General features: G+C 45.4%; 1 pseudogene; it reads left to right on the top strand.

The window, feature by feature from the left end:
* The first annotated feature begins 4,753 nt into the window (after positions 1 to 4,753).
* Dab2ip-ps1 (DAB2 interacting protein, pseudogene 1) lies at positions 4,754 to 7,602 on the top strand (annotated as a pseudogene).
* Positions 7,603 to 16,643: the final 9,041 nt, after the last annotated feature.

Genomic DNA, 16,643 nt, shown 5'->3' with positions numbered 1-16,643 from the left:
CGGGTAAATCTATCATTGCTGTGGCTATTCCAGGGGGCCTTCCCCAGCATGGAGAGGGTGCATCCTGACAGGGCAGCCCACAGAGGAGAGAAAGAGTCAACAATGGGAGGGAGAGAGGGAGCCAGGCATCAGGGTCAGGGAAATCTCTCAGCTGACTTGCTAGAAATTAGACTGCTTCATTTTTGCTGCTCTGACTAACTAGAAACCAAGTGCTTCTTTATTTATACAGGTTCCACAGAACAAAGACAGCCTAAGGGTCATCCAAGTGGTACAGAATATATGTTTGACTTTTTATTACATCTCCAGGGTTACAAATACAAAAAGAATAGATTATTATTATTATTATTATATTATTATATTATTATCATGATCATTATTATTCGTATAACTCCAATTTAAAGACACCAAAGACTGTCTTCTCCAAAGCAATTACATTTATTATACGACAGCCTGCTTTTATGCTGGCAGTGTTTGCTATTTGAAGTCAGACAAACGAAATATCTGAACCAGTCCTTTCATGAATAGCCAATACTAGTGCCTAGCTTCTTTTACAATATGTTTCATCACCTATGCTATGAAGTAGAAAAAGTTTATTTTAGTCAATCTATCTTATTTACTGAGTTTTTTTCCTCCAGAAGTGGACCCTGAACGATCTTTAAACTACATTTTCAGAGCACTTCTAAGCCTATAATAAAAAGCGACCTTGACACCATAATGTATTCTCCTGGCCAGTCAGAGTTTGTCAGTTGTCTCTGTTTACTCTGCACCGATTATGCTGTTTGACTTTACAGCAGATACCCCAAGAAGATTCCTGAGTAATGGCTTCATCTAGCAATGTTCTTAGTCATCTTCAGAGCATAAGGAAGACTTCCAAATAGTGGCCAGATAGTGTTAATTTTAGGATTTTCCTAAAAAAAAATGACTCAGACATAATTTTTCTCAGGAAAAGAAATAAAATGAACCATAATGCAGAAAGTCCCCAAGAATGCAGCATGCAGAGACCAAACCTGAAATTGAGAGCTAGAAGGATGGCAATTCCAGGAATCCTTTCGGTTTTGCTGGAATTGTGTCAAGAAACTGTGCTGGCTTCGTGACTCTCACCCTTTCTATTGGATATGGCTGTGTCCTATCATGAACTTGAGCCCTCATCATACAGCAAGCAACTGTTCCAGGGATTGGTCCAGGCAGAACTAAGGCCAGACGTAGACAGGGCAGACCACTTCAGTGCCTCTTCTTCAATACGTTCATTGTTCTGAAATAACAACATTGGGCAATGTTGGGGTTGGGGTATGTGTCTTATGTACAGGATGTACAGAAAAATCCAGCACCCCTTCTTCTTGGGCAGCAGTACTACAATGAGAAACATTAAGCTCTTGGTCAATGTTGATGTCCACTTTCTTCTGACCCCAGCACGTGAGCACTCATGGATGGGAATTCCTTGACCTTATCATCAGGGTCCACATGGGCACTCTGCTACTGCTGTCTGCATCGCCAGGATAACATTGCCCAGCCCAGGCTCCCGCATGCCAACTCCATGGCTCTGGATTGCACCAGAGGAGAGAGAACACAGATACTTTCTGATCCAAGCTAGCCTTAGAGCAGCTATTTCTCATCTCTCTCCTATCATGTGAGCTTTCTCCTCTAAGCCAGAGCTGTGATCTCTAGGTTTCCATTCACCTCTAGTGCTATTCAGGACCCACCCTGTGTGTGTATTTCCTTCCTCACCTACAAATATCTTATGATTTGCCTTATGTAGATAAAGTTTCATGATTTCCCATTTTCTCAGTGTGTCATTTGCAGAAGATTCTTTGGCAGATCAACCCCGAGTCAAAGCAGCCCAAGGCTTGGTGTTAAAAGAGTCAAAGTGTTATGTCCTGGAGTGGCAGAGGACAATGATGAGAAAAAAACTACCTCTAGTGTGATAAGTTACCATTTGGGGAATGCATTTTGAAGTTTACTGTAAATGCCCCAGCTCTGGGGTCAAGCTGCCTGGGTTGAAGTCCAGGGAAATCACACGACAAAGGACAAGCTATGTGAACCTGGACACGTTTAAATTCTCTAGGCTTCCATTGTAATAATTGTGAGGTGGAAATAAACGTGGTAGGATGCACATCCTGCTCTACATCCAGTGGAGGTTAGAAAGCTCTCAGCAAGTGTGAAGTGTATGAGACAATGTCAGCTTTCCAGGAACGCAAGGAATGTTGGGCTAAAGTGAATGTTGTTGATGCAGCATAGGCCCCAGGTCAACAGAGGTCCTGACCGAGGCAGACGGCTTGGACTTAGCTAAGTTGTGAAGCAAGAACGGGAAAGTCCTGCCCTGCTCAGCCTTCTCTGACTTCCCAATTGGGTAAGCAAGTCTGGGTCTCTTGACTATGAAAACTGTAGAGTTTAGGTCGTTCTAGGTAACGAGTTAGGAAGAAGCCCTCTTCCTTTTACTTTTTGGGGAAGACATGGCTGATGTTTTTACAGCCCAATCCTATCCCCAAGCCACCGGTAATGTTTGCAATGGAGGAAGAACTTCTGTTCATTGTTTGGGTGTAAGGATGCCTGATAGTCTCTGCTGCATGCAGATTCCATAAGAAGTCTCACTGTTGTACATATATGGTGGTGATGTCACTGTCACAAGCCCTGGTTTCTCCATAGCCTAACCAGCAGAAGCCCTTCTGCATGGGTATTCTCTCAGGGGAGCTACCTTGTGCCTGTCTCGGATACAAAAGTGTTCCATCAGACTATAAAATTCCACTCAAGGTCCCTCTGGGTCTCTAGCTGCACCTTCACTCCTGTAGGCAGAATGAAGTCCAGAGGCCTGGCTTAGTCCTTTGGCCTGTAAACAGGTAGAAGAATTCTGAGAAGTCTTTGCTGTTCTAGGTGATTAACTGCCTCAGATTCTTCAGATTTCAATCCCTGTGGAGGAACCGGCAGAAAATTCCTTTATTCCTGGTCAGATAGAGAGAGGTGTAGAGAGGTTCAGAGGTCTGTGTTGCTGCGTGTCCTCACCAGCAGGGGGCACTGGACTTGGGTGATTTTCAACTAAAAATGGCTTGCAATGAATTAGAAAAGGCAAGCTAGAGCAAAACTGGCTCACTGGCACAAATACCACAGGAGGAACCAACCACTTCTGATTGGACTCAAGACCCATTCTGCAAGTTGGAATTCACATCAGACACCATTATCAGGGAAAGAGTCTATAATTAGACAGGTCATAGGACCTAGGGGAGAAACTACCAGTATTATTCTGCTAAATGTGGATAGTATTAAACGGACTTATTGTTCTTTCCATACATAGGTAGGTAGATAGATAGATAGATAGATAGATAGATAGATAGATAGATAGATGAATATATATACATATATATGTATATGTATATGTATATGTATATGTAAATGTATATGTATATGTATATGTATATGTATATGTATATGTATATGTATATGTATATGTATATGTATATGTATATGATGTATATGTATATGTATATGTATATGTATATGTATATGTATATGTATATGTATATGTATATGTATATGTATATGTATAAAACACAAATGCAGTATAGCAAATAGAAAACAGAAGAAGAAAGACTGGGTGTAGGTAATAAAGTAGGTCGTGAAAGATGATATAAAGCTAATTGCTGAGAGGGCCCCATGCACAGTAGGCGCTGCTCAGGGTCCGACTTTCATCAGGTTCTGTATAAAAACTTTGGTTGACTGATTAATGAAATAATCATATGCTGAAGGGAACAGGAAGTACTTGTGTTTAGAAGGAAAAATAATTGTAGCAAATGCTAAATATTTCAAAGTAGTATTAGTAAAATTGAGGCCTTTGAGAAATACCAAAGAAGAGCTGAAGAGCAAAGAAACAAGCAAAAGACAGGAGGACTCCCCACTCCCCCAGTCAAAGAGTTCTACAACCCTGCAGGACATTTTCCTGGGAAAGCAGCAGCTCTCTTTCAATTTGTCCTTAGAGAATTTTGAATAAAATTGTTAAACACAGTGGGGAAGAGAGCTGAACACCCAGGAGTGCAGACATCCTGAGACTGCAGGACAGGCTGCCACCTCTGCACACCTCTGCCCACATCCCCGGTCCAAGGGGAAACTGCACAGTGCCTCTGGGCACAGGGATATAGGAACAGATAGCCACCCGGTACCCGCAGTTCTGGTCTGCACCCAGGACGGAACTGAACTGGCCAAACAGCTCCTTGCACCCAAATCCCGTGGGGGAGAGAGCTGGACCCGCAGAAGTGTGGATACTCCTGATAAGTCAGAGAATACCCTCTGCCCATAGTCCAGACCCAAGAGAGAATCACCTAGTGCCAACTGTGCCCCCTGGGTGCAAGGACCAAGGAACAATCAGGGGCAGGACTCTTTGATTCCTGCCCAAGCCTAGAGCTGAAAGACAGTCTCCAGGAGAACCCACACACCTGAGAGCAGAGCACCTGTTCTCAGGAAAGGCTGAAAGAAAACAGGAAAACAGTTCTACAGGAGAGCTGACACAGAGGACTACAGAGGGTCAAGTCACTCTCAGAAACAGCAAGACAAGCAAACACCAGAGACAACCCAATGGCTAGAGGCAAGCACAGGAACCTAAGCAACAAAAACCAAGACTACTTGGCATCATCAGAGCCCAGTTCTCCCACCAAAGAAAATACTGGATATCCAAAACATACCAGAAAAGCAAGATTTAGATTTAAAATCACATTTTTGGATAATGATGGAGGACTTTAAGAAAGTCATAAAGAACTCCCTTACAGAAATGCAGGAAGGCAGCGTGGGCCAAGAGCTGCTGGGGCTGAGCCCGGCCCTCCGTGGGCCACGAGCTGCCGCCACCACGTTAATCCCGCCTCCCTTTCCCCCTCTGGTCGCCTGGCGCACAGGGCTTCCTCAGCTGCCTCAAGGGGCTCAAGTGAAGCTATGGGTGATTGAGGCCAAGGATCTGCCAGCCAAGAAGTATCTGTGTGAACTGTGCCTGGACGATGTACTCTATGCCCGTACCACGGGTAAGCTCAAGACGGACAATGTCTTCTGGGGAGAGCACTTTGAGCTCCATAACCTGCCGCCCCTGCGCAGTCACTGTCCACCTGTACCGGGAAACTGACAAGAAGAAGAAAAAGGAACGCAAGAGCTACCTGGGCCTGGTGAGCCTGCCTGCTGCCTCTGTGGCTGGGCGGCAGTTTGTGGAGAAGTGGTACCCAGTAGTGACACCCAATCCCAAGGGTGGCAAAGGCCCTGGGCCCATGATCCAAATCAAGGCACGCTACCAGACCATCACCATCTTGCCTATGGAGATGTAGAAGGAATTTGCTGAGCACATCATTAACCACTACCTGAGGCTGTGTGCGGCCCTTGAGCCCATCCTCAGTGCCAAGACCAAGGAGGAGATGGCGTTGGCTCTGGTGCACATCCTGCAGAGCACGGGAAAGGTGAAGGACTTTCTAACAGACCTGATGATGTCAGAGGTGGACCGCTGTGGGTACAATGAGCACCTCATCTTCTGGGAAAACACATTGGCCACCAAGGCCATCGAGGAATACCTCAAACTCGTGGGCCAGAAGTACCTGCAGGACACACTAGGTGAGTTCATCAAAGCTCTGTAGAGGAGTTAGACGAAAACTGGGAAGTGGACACGAGTAAGTGTTCAGCCATTGACTTCCCCGAGCACCAGGGCAACCTCAAGATGTGTTGAGAGCTGGCCTTCTGCAAGATCATCCACTCCTACTGTGTCTTCCCTCACAGTGTGACATCTACTGTGACATCTCCCTCATGGGGCAGGAGCAACCTGATATCAGTGAACGACTCATTAGCGCCTCCCTCTTCCTTCCCTTCCTGTGCCCTGCCATCATGTTGCTCTCTCGCTCTTCAACCTGCTTCAGCTCGCACCCTCACACTCATCGCCAAAGTCACCCAGAACCTGGCCAACTTTGCCAAGTTTGTCAGCAAAGAGGAATACATGTCATTCATGAACCAGTTCCTGGAGCACGAGTGGATCAACATGCAGCCCTTCCTGTTGGAGATCTCCAACCCTGAGACTCTTTCTAACACAGCAGGCTTCGAGGGCTACATAGACCTGGGCTGGAAGCTCTCTAGCTTACACTCTCTGCTCTGGGAAGCTGTCAGCCAGTTTGATCAGAGCATTGTATCCAAGCTGGGACCCCTGCCGTGTATCCTGAGGGATGTCCACACAGCACCGAGTACTCCAGGCAGTGGGCAGCTCCCTGGCACCAATGACCTGGCCTCCACCCCAGGCTCTGGCATCAGCAGTGTCTCAGCTGGGCTTCAGAAGATGGTGATTGAGAATGATCTCTCTGGTCTGATAGATTTCACCCAGTTACCGTCTCCAACCCCCGAAAACAAGGACTTGTTTTTTGTCACAAGGTCCTCCGGGGTCCAGCCTTCACCTGCCCGCAGCTCAAGCTACTCAGAAGCCAACGAGCCTGACCTGCAGATGGCCAATGGCAGCAAGAGCCTGTCCATGGTGGACCTCTAGGACGCCCGCACACTGGACAGGGAGGCATGTTCCCCAGTGGGCCCCGAAGCCCTTCCTGCTGACAGGCAGGTACCTGCAACTCAGCTGGTGACTGGGTGGCCAGCCCGGGCAGCCCCAGTGAGTCCGGCAGGATTGGCCATAGTGCGGCGGGCAGTGCCAACACCAACCACACCAGGCACCTCCAGGGGTGCACCAGGCCGGCCCCAGTTGTTGGCCCCACTCTCCTTCCAGAATCCCGTGTACCAGATGGCTGCTGGCCTGCCACTGTCACCCCGTGGCCTTGGTGACTCAGGCTCTGAGGGCCACAGCTCCCTGAGCTCTCCCAGCAATAGTGAAGAGCTGGCAGCCGCTGCCAAACTAGGAAGTTTTAGCACTGCTGCTGAGGAGCTGGCACGGTGGCCTGGTGAACTGGCACGGAGTCAGATATCACTGACTGAGAAGGGTGGTCAGCCAACAGTGCCGAGGCAAAATAGCCCAGGTCCCCAGGGGAGGATTGACCCGCTGTCACCGCCACCACCACCACCACCACCACCCCCCGGGCAGGACACCTCCTACCATGCTGAGCACCCTACAATACCCACGACCCTCAAGTGGAACCCTGGCATCAGCATCACCTGACTGGGCTGGCCCTGGCACCCGGCTGCGGCAACAGTCCTCCTCTTCCGAGGGAGACAGCCCGGAGTTGAAGCCCCGCGCCTAGCACAAGCAGGGCCCTTCACTGGTCAGTCCCAATGCTCTGGACCTCACGGCCGCTTGGCTCTTGACTATGAACGCGCAGTTGTTAGAAGACGAGTGTCTTGGCCCACGACACCCCCCCCCCCCCAAGGTATAGGCTAAGGAGTAATGAGGAGCTCAGCCAAGCAGAAAAGGATCTGGCAGTGCTGCAAGACAAGCTGCGGATCTCCACCAAGAAGCTGGAGGAGTACAGACCCTGTTCAAGTGCCAGGAGGAGACGACGCAGAAGCTGGTGCTCGAGTACCAGGCTCGGCTGGAGGAGGGCGAGGAGCGGCTGCGGCGGCAGCAGAAAGACAAGGACATCCAGATGAAGGGCATCAGCAGCAGTATGCATTAGAAACAAAAGCCCGCTTGCTCGCTTGCTGAAACACAGGGTCTTTTAAATTGAGCGTGCGCACTGCATGGGAACTAGCGACCCTGGAGGATGTTAGAGTTGCTCCCTCTCCAAGACAGCAGCAGCCTGCATCAGGCTCCATGTGTGCAGACGCCTCTCCTCACCCTCCCAGCCCCAGTCAAGGACCCAGGCACTGCAGGCAGGGAGGGGCGCACCCCACAGCTGGGGCTGGCTTACCCCAGCTCTAGGCTGTTCTGTAGCATATCTGACCCTCCCTCCCCCTTTGTGGAACAGAGATGGGCAGGAGCTTGAGTCTCTCTTGGGTTCCCATCTGTTCCCACACTCTAGATTCCAAGCTCCGGTTCTGAGTCACCTAGGGCAGGAGCCTTTGCCCAGACAGCAGAATGGGGCTAGGCAAGCTGCACTCAGTGCTCCTAGAGATCTCACTAGAAAGGGTGGAGGTATGGCCTAGCTCTGCTGCACCTCAAACTCAGTCCACGGACAGGCAAGGGTAAAGGGTAGATGCCCTGGACTTTTAGCTGTAACCTATAACCCAGTTAGGCTGCAGACCAGTGCTGGGAGAGGGCGTGGCCATCAAGGGTCAGAGACCTTAGGAAGGAAGGAGGTGGGGCTGAGGTCCTGTCACTGCCTCTTCCTGCCCCACTCCTATCCACACCCCTGCCCCTGTGCATTTCAGCAGGGGTGGCCTCTCGGGCAGGGCCTGGCCTGGCCTGGGTCTTGCCCTTCTAATGTCCAGGGAGCCCTGTTTTCCTTCCCACCCACACTGTCGCCCATGCCTCTTTAAAGTGACCTCTGTCTGAGCGCCTCCTAGCAATATGGGGAAGTCCCCAGGCCTGGACAGGAGAGCGCAGGGCCAGATGCAATGGCCCCTCTGGCGGGGTTGTTGGCTCTCAGGCCAAGAGACTTATTACCTCGTGCAAACACTGTAAAACTGTAGACTCTCCACAGATTTTTATCTTAATTGCAAGTCTGCCGACTTTTGTAAATGTTCTTGGTGTTTGACTGTAACGGAACTATTTCACCCAAGGGATGTACATAGTCCTTTAGTCCTGGTGCTGCAAGGGCTGGCCAGGACACTGCTCTCACTGTTGATACAGCCTAGAGAAGGGTGCTGGGCAGGACGAAGAGCTTTGCAGTCTAGGTGTCTGTCTGTCTTTTCCCTGCCTGGGACATTGGTTGGCTTTCAAGCATGCTGTTGGGGTGGGAGGTTGATGAGGGCACAGGCCCCAATGGGGCCAGTAGAGCATCCTCCTGCCCCACAGCTTTGGGGCTGAGCTCTGGCCACAGCAAGGGCTGGTGTTGCCAGAGGCCCTGCTCTGGGAAGGCCCTGGCCACTGACACCCAGGCTCTGCAGGAGTGAGGGGCCCCTCCCCTGCCAACATAGACTTTTTATTCAACTCGTATGTTAGGGTGAAGGAAACTGCCAAACTTCATCTGAGCGAAGACTTCTGACTGCCCAGGGGTGGGGGTGGGAACCAGGGCCAGAGCTCCACATGTGCCCCAGCACCTGCCCGAGGGACACTCCTCTCTCATACCCTAACGACTGGGAGCCAGACTGTCTAGGGAACCAGCCCCTCTTTTCTATATACTTAGCCACAAGGTTACCATCAACCCCACTGTGCCTAGCACCCCCTTTTGTAAGTATGTAAAAAGGAAAAAGGCAAACATCAGAGTCAGCCAGAGCCCTTCCCTCTGCCGAGACTTTTAACCCTGTAATAATGTACAGAGACGTTGTTAGTGTCCGAAGACTCTATGTGGCTGTGCAATTTCTGTACACTTGCAATTAGAACCATTAAAGATTTATTAAGCTATTTTTAAAAAATTAAAAAAAAAGAAATGCAGGAAAACACAAGTAAACAAGTAGTAGAAGCCCTTAGAGAGGAAACACAAAAAAGATTTACAGGAAAACACAACCAAACAGGTGAAGGAATTAAAAATGGAAATAGAAACAATAAAGAAAGCACAAAGGGAGACAACCCTGGATATAGAAAACCTAAGGAAGAGACAAGGAGCCAAAGACACAAGCATCACCAACAGAATACAAGAGATAGAAGAGAGAATCTCAGGGGCAGAAGATACCATAGAAATCATGGACACAACTGTCAAAGATAATGTAAAATGCAAAAATCTCCTAGACCAAAAGATACAAGAAGCCTAGAGAACTCCAAATAGATTGGACCAGAAGAGAAATTCCTCCCGTCACATAATAGTTAAAACACCAAATGCACAAAATAGAGAAGGAATATTAAAAGCAGTAAAGGAAAAAGGTCAACTGATCTATAAAGACAGACTTATAAGAATTACACCAGACTTCTCACCAGAGACAGTGAAATCCAGAAGATCCTGAACAGATATCGTACAGACCCTAAGAGAACACAAATGCCAGCCCAAGTTAGTGTATTCAGCAAAGCTTTCAATTAATATAGATGGAGAAACCAAGATATTCCATGACTAATCCAAGTTGACACAATATCTTTTTATAAATCCAGCCCTACAAAGGATAATAGATGGAAAGCTCCAACACAAGGAGAGAAAATACATGATGCAGAAAGAAAGAATACAATTTCCTTACAATGAAACCAAAAGAGAGACAAACAAATATAATTCCAACTCTAATAACAAAAATAACAGGAAGTGACAATCACTATTCCTTAATATCTCTCAACATCAATGGACTCAATTCCCAATAAAAAGCCACAGACTAACAGACTGGATATGTAAAGAGGACCCAGCATTTTGATGCATTCAGGAAATACAACTCAGAGACAAAGATAGACACTACCTCAGAGTAAATGGCTGGAAAACAAATTTCCAATCAAATGGCCCGAAGAAACAAGCTGGAGTTGACATTCTAATAACAAATAAAATTGACTTTAAACCAAAAGTCATTAAAAAAGATAAGGAAGGACACTTCATATTCGTCAAAGGAAAAATCTACCAAGATGAACTCTCAATCCTAAATATCTATGCTCCAAATGCAAGGGCACCTACATTCATAAAAGAAACCTTACTAAAGCTCAAAGCACACACTGCACCTCACACAATAATAGTAGGAGATTTCAACACCCCACTCTCATCACTGGACAGATCATGGAAACAGAAATTAAACAGAGATGTAGACAGACTAAGAGAAGTCATGAGCCAAATGGACTTAACAGATATTTATAGAACATTCTATCCTAAAGCAAAAGAATTTACCTTCTTCTCACCACCTCATGGTACCTTCTCCAAAATTGACCATATAATCGGTGACAAAACAGGCCTCAACAGATAAAGGAAGATAGAAATAATCCCATGCATCCTATCAGATCACCACGCACTGAAAATGGTCATCAATAACAACAATAAAAATGACATAAAGCCCACATATGCATAGAAGTTGAACAATGCTCTACTCAATGACAGCTTGGTCAAAGAAGAAATAAAGAAAGAAATTAAAGACTTCTTAGAATTTAATGAAAATGAAGATACAACATTCCCAAACTTATGGGACACAATGAAAGCTGTGCTAAGAGGAAAACTCATAGCGCTGAGTGCCTGCAGAAAGAAACAGGAGAGAGCATATGTCAGCAGCTTGACAGCACACCTAATAGATCTAGAACAAAAAGAAATAAATAAACCCAAGAGGAGTGGAAGGCAGGAAATAATAAAACTCAGAGCTGAAACCAACCAAGTAGAAACGAAATGGACTACACAAAGAATCAACAAACCAGGAGCTGGTTCTTTGAGAAAACCAGCAAGATAGATGAACTCTTAGCCAGACTAACCAGAGGTCACAGAGAGTGTATCCAAATTATCAAAATCAGAAATGAAAAGGGAGATGTAACAACAGCATCTGAAGAAATTAAAAAAAATCATCAGATCCTACTACAAAGTCTATATTCAACAAAACTGGAAAATCTGGAGGAAATGGGCAATTTTTTAGACAGAAACCAGGTACCAAAGTTAAATCAGGAACAGATAAACCATCTAAGCAACTCCATAACTCCTAAAGAAATAGAAGCAGTTATTAAAAGTCTCCCAACCAAAATGAGCCCAAGACCAGATGGGTTCAGTGCAGAATTCTATCAGACCTCCATAGAAGACCTCATACCAATCCTGTCCAAACTATTCCACAAAACAGAAACAGTCGGAGCACTAACAAACTCCTTCTAGAAGCCACTATTACTCTTATACATAAACCACACAAAGACTCAACAAAGAAAGGGAACCTCAGAAAGGGAACCAATTTCTCTTATGAATATTGACACAAAAATACTCAATAAAATTCTTGCAAACTGAATACAAGAACACATCAAAACAATCATCCATCATGATCACTCAGGCTTCATTCGAGCAATGCAGGGATGGTTTAATACATGAAAATCCATCAATGTAATGCACTATATAAGCAAACTCAAAGATAAGAACCACATGGTCATTTCATTAGATGCTGAGAAAGCATTTGACAAAATTCAACACCCCTTCATGATAAAAGTCCTGGAAAGATCAGGAATTCAAGGCCCATACCTAAACATAGTAAAAGCCATATACAGCAAACCAGTAGCTAACATCAAACTAAATGGAGAGAAACTTGAAGCAATCTCACTAAAATCAGGGACTAGACAGGGCTGCCCACTCTCTCCCTACTTATTCAATATAGTACTCGAAGTCCTAGCCAGAGCAATCAGAAAGCAAAAGGAGGTCAAAGGGATACAAATTGGAAGGGAAGAAATCAAAATATCACTATTTGCAGATGATCTGATGGTGTACTTAAGCGACCCCAAAAGTTCCACCAGAGAACTGCTTAACCTGATAAACTACTTCAGCAAAGTGTTGGGGTATAAAATTAACTCAAACAGATCAGTAGCCTTCTTCTACTTAAAGGGTAAACAGGCTGAGAAAGAAATTAGGGAAATGACACCCTTCACAACAGTCACAAATAATATAAAATATCTTGGTGTGACTTTAACCATGCAAGTGAAAGATCTGTAAGACAAGAACTTCAAGTCTCTGAAGAAAGAAATTGAGTAAGATCTTAGAAGATGGAAAGATCTTTCATGCTCATGGATTGGCAGGATTAATATAATAAAGATGGCCATTTTGCCAAAAGCAATCTACAGATTCAATGCAATCCCCATCAAAATTCCCACTCAATTCTTTATAGAGATAGAAAGAACAATTTGCAAATTCATTTGGAATAGCAAAAAACACAGGATAGTGAAAACTATCCTCAACAATAAAAGAATTTCTGGGGGAATCACCATCCCTGACTTCAAGCAGTATTACAGAGCAATAGTGTTAAAAACTGTGTGGTATTGGTACAGAGACAGGCAGATAGAACAGTGGAACAGAATTGAAGATCCAGAAATGAACCCACACACCTATGGTCACTTGATCTTTGATAAAGGGGCTAAAACCATCCAATGGAAGAAAGATAGCATTTTCAACAAATGGTGCTGGTTCAACTGGAGGTGAGCATGTAGAAGAATGCAAATCGATCCATTCTTATCACCCTGTACAAAGCTTAATTCTAAGTGGATCAAGGACCTCCACATAAAACTAGATACACTCAAACTAGCAGGAGAAAAATTCGGGAAGAGTCTCGAATACATGGGCACTGGGGAAATTTTCCTGAACAAAACATCAATGGCTTATGCTCTAAGATCAAGAATTGACAAATGAGACCTCATAAAACTGCAAAGCTTTTGTAAGGCAAAAGATACTGTCATTAGGACAAAACAGCAACCAACAGATTGGGAAAAGGTCTTTACCAATCTTACATCTGATAGAGGGCTAATATCCAAAATATACAAAGAACTGAAAAAGTTAGACTCCAGAGAGCCAAATAACCCTATTAAAAATGGGGTACAGAGCTAAACAAAACATTCCCAGCTGAGGATTACCAAAAGGCTAAAAAGCACCTAAAGAAATGTTCAACATCTTTAGTCATCAGGGAAATGCAAATCAAAACAACCCTGAGATTCCACCTCACACCAGTCAGAAATGGCTAAGATCAAAAACTCAGGTGACAGCAGATGCTGGCAAGGATGTGGAGAAAGAGGAACACTCCTCTATTGTTGGTGGGATAGCAGACTGGTACAACCATTCTGGAAATAAGTCTGGACGTTCCTCAGAAAATTGGACATTGAACTACCTGAGGACCCAGCTATACCTCTCCTGGGCATATACCCAAAAGATGCCCCAACATATAAAAAAGACACGTGCTCCACTATGTTCATCGCAGCCTTATTTATAATAGCCAGAAGCTGGAAAGAACCCAGATGCCCTTCAACTGAGGAATGGATTTAAAAAATGTGGTACATCTACACAATGGAATACTACTCAGCTATCAAAAACAATGACTTTATGAAGTTGATAGGCAAATGGATGGAACTAGGAAATATCATCCTGAGTGAGGTAACTCAATCACAGAAAAACACACTTGGTATGCACTCACTGATAAGTGGATATTATCCAAAAAGCTCGAATTACCCAAGATGCAATCCACAGACTACAGGAAGCTCAAGAAGAAGGATGACCAAAATGCAGATGCTCCCACTCCTTCTTAAAAGGGGAAAATATCCATGGAGGGATATGGAAGCAAAGTTTAGAGTAGGAATTCAAGAAACGGCCATTCAGAGCCTGCTCCACATGTGGTCCATTTATATACAGCCACCAAAACTAGACAAGATTGATGAAGCTAAAATATGCATGCTGAAAGGGACCGGATATAGATCTCTCCTGAGAGACACATCCAGAGCATGTCCAATACAGAGGTCAATGCTAGCAACAAACCACTGAACTGAGAACAGGACCCCTTTTGGGGGAATTAGAGGATGTATTGAAAGAGTTGAAGGAGCTTGCAACACCATAAAATAACAATGCCAACCAACCAGAGCTTCCAGGGACTAAATCACTACCCAAAGACTATACATGGACTGACCCAGGGCTTCACCTGCATATGTAGCAGGGAATAGCCTTGTTGGGGCACCAGTGGAAGGGGACTGCCAAGGTTGGACCCTTAGTGCAAGGGAATATGGGGGGCAGTAAGGGGGATGTTTGGGGGGAATACCCATACGGGAGAAGGGGAGGGGATGGGATGGGGGGTTATGGACAGGAAACCGGGAAGGGGCATAACATTTGAAATGTAAGTAAAGAAGTATATCTAATAAAAAATTTTAAAAATTGTTAAATACACACACGCACAAAGCTAATTGCTTTTGTAGTTATAACTCTGTAATGCACCTTTTGTTCTTTGGTGGTAGATAAGTTCATAAAATGTTTTTGATAGTGAATGTACAAAATCTAATGTGAAGACCCACAGCTGAATGGTGTAGGAGCTCACTGAGTGTGATCTGAATGGTGTAGGAGCTCACTGCGTGTGATCTGAATGGTGTAGGAGCTCACTGCGTGTGATCTGAATGGTGTAGGAGCTCACTGCATTGTATCGTCTTTGGAGATGGTTAATTTGGGTGTTTGGCTGTTTTGCAACATTTTAAATAATAAAGTGTAAAATAAACACACACATTACATGGAGTTACGGCACACTGAGGGATAATGTCTGTCATAAGATCCATAGATTCTTATTTACCAAAACCTTTGGTTCTGAGCATGGGAAATCTTCTCTCCAGAGAGTTTTCGATCAGAGGAATGCGAGAGATAGTTGAGGCAATATCAGCTATTGCCACTGTTCTTTGTTGCTTCCCACAGCCTGAAGGCATTGCTGAAGACACCATCTACTTTGGACACAGGACTTGGAGGAATTGAGCCAGAGCTGGCCTGCAGGACTCATCTTTAAGGTCTAGCTTTCATAGTATTGGAAAGTCCTATGCAAGCCGCCAAGGGAGAAAAGCAATGAACAGTGCTACAGAGCTGAGATGCCTGTGAAGCACAACAATGACAGCCATGGCAAGACATTCTCAATGCTGTGATAGTGACACTCTTACCTTGGGGGTAGTCACAAATTATGCCCACTCAGTCAGAGAGAATTCACACCTGGTCCTGGAAACCCAGCCAACTACCGTGCCTGGAGAGGTCACAGGTCCTAGAGGACAATGCCTGTCTCTTCTTTCCTAAACCAATATGCATTCTAATTGACTTCTAAACTAGCGGTTCTCAACCGTGGATTGAAAACATTAGAAAACACATTTCTGATGGTCTTTGGAACCCCAAACCACAAATTTCTTTTTGTTGCTGCTGCATATCTGTAATTTTGTTTGTAATGGTCAGTTCCTAAGACCATTGGAAACATATGTTTTCTGACAGCCACAAGCCGCTGGTCGAGACCTGCTGTTTATTCTTACAGCCACAGAGAAGTGTGGCTCTCAGCCCTCACTAGGTAAGCTTCCTTTTGAAACGAAAGGGGACTGTCCCAGAGATCCACAACCTGTCTGCAGAGAATGAGTGACTGCAGCCTTCTCGACTGCAGCTGATCCATTTACAGTACAGACTACACCTAAGACCCAGGGAAAATCACAGAAGAAGATTGCCATAAGAGTCGGAGGGCAGGTAATGTCTGCTGCGAAAGTCTCTAGACACAACAAGGAAACTGACCTTTGAAATCTCAACAATAAGGCCTAAATAAGAGCTGCATGAGGATGAGTCCAGTGGCCTGTGAGTGTGGCCCAGGAAAATGATGAGACCCTATCAGCTGATGCAGCTCTACGGGGAATTAGTGGCTGCTGAGAGGGGGACTTGGTTTTCTTCAGGGAAAAAAAATCTCCCTAACAGGTTATTCAATCCCAAATGGTCAGCCCTAAATACATGTACATATAAACTACACAAAATAGGCTTAGCAGGAGTGTGTGTGTGTGTGTGTGTGTGTGTGTGTGTGTGTGATAATAATAATAAAAGGAGGTGATAAATTGGGAGCAAGTGTTGGGGGAGGGGATATAGAGTGTTGGGGAGGAGGAGGGGGAATAGTGGAAAATGATGTAAATATATCACTCATTAAAAGGTAAAAATTTTCAGGGACTGGAGAGATGGTTCAGTGGTTAAGAGCACTGACTGCCCTTCCAGAGGTCGTGAGTTGAATTCCCACCAACCACATGGTGGCTTACAACCATCTGTAATGGGATCTGATGCCCT

The sequence above is a fragment of the Rattus norvegicus genome, chromosome 4, assembly GCF_021556685.1.
Source record: "Rattus norvegicus strain SHRSP/BbbUtx chromosome 4, alternate assembly SHRSP_T2T, whole genome shotgun sequence".
Lineage (NCBI taxonomy): Eukaryota > Metazoa > Chordata > Mammalia > Rodentia > Muridae > Rattus > Rattus norvegicus.
This window is presented reverse-complemented; position numbering and strand designations above follow the sequence as displayed.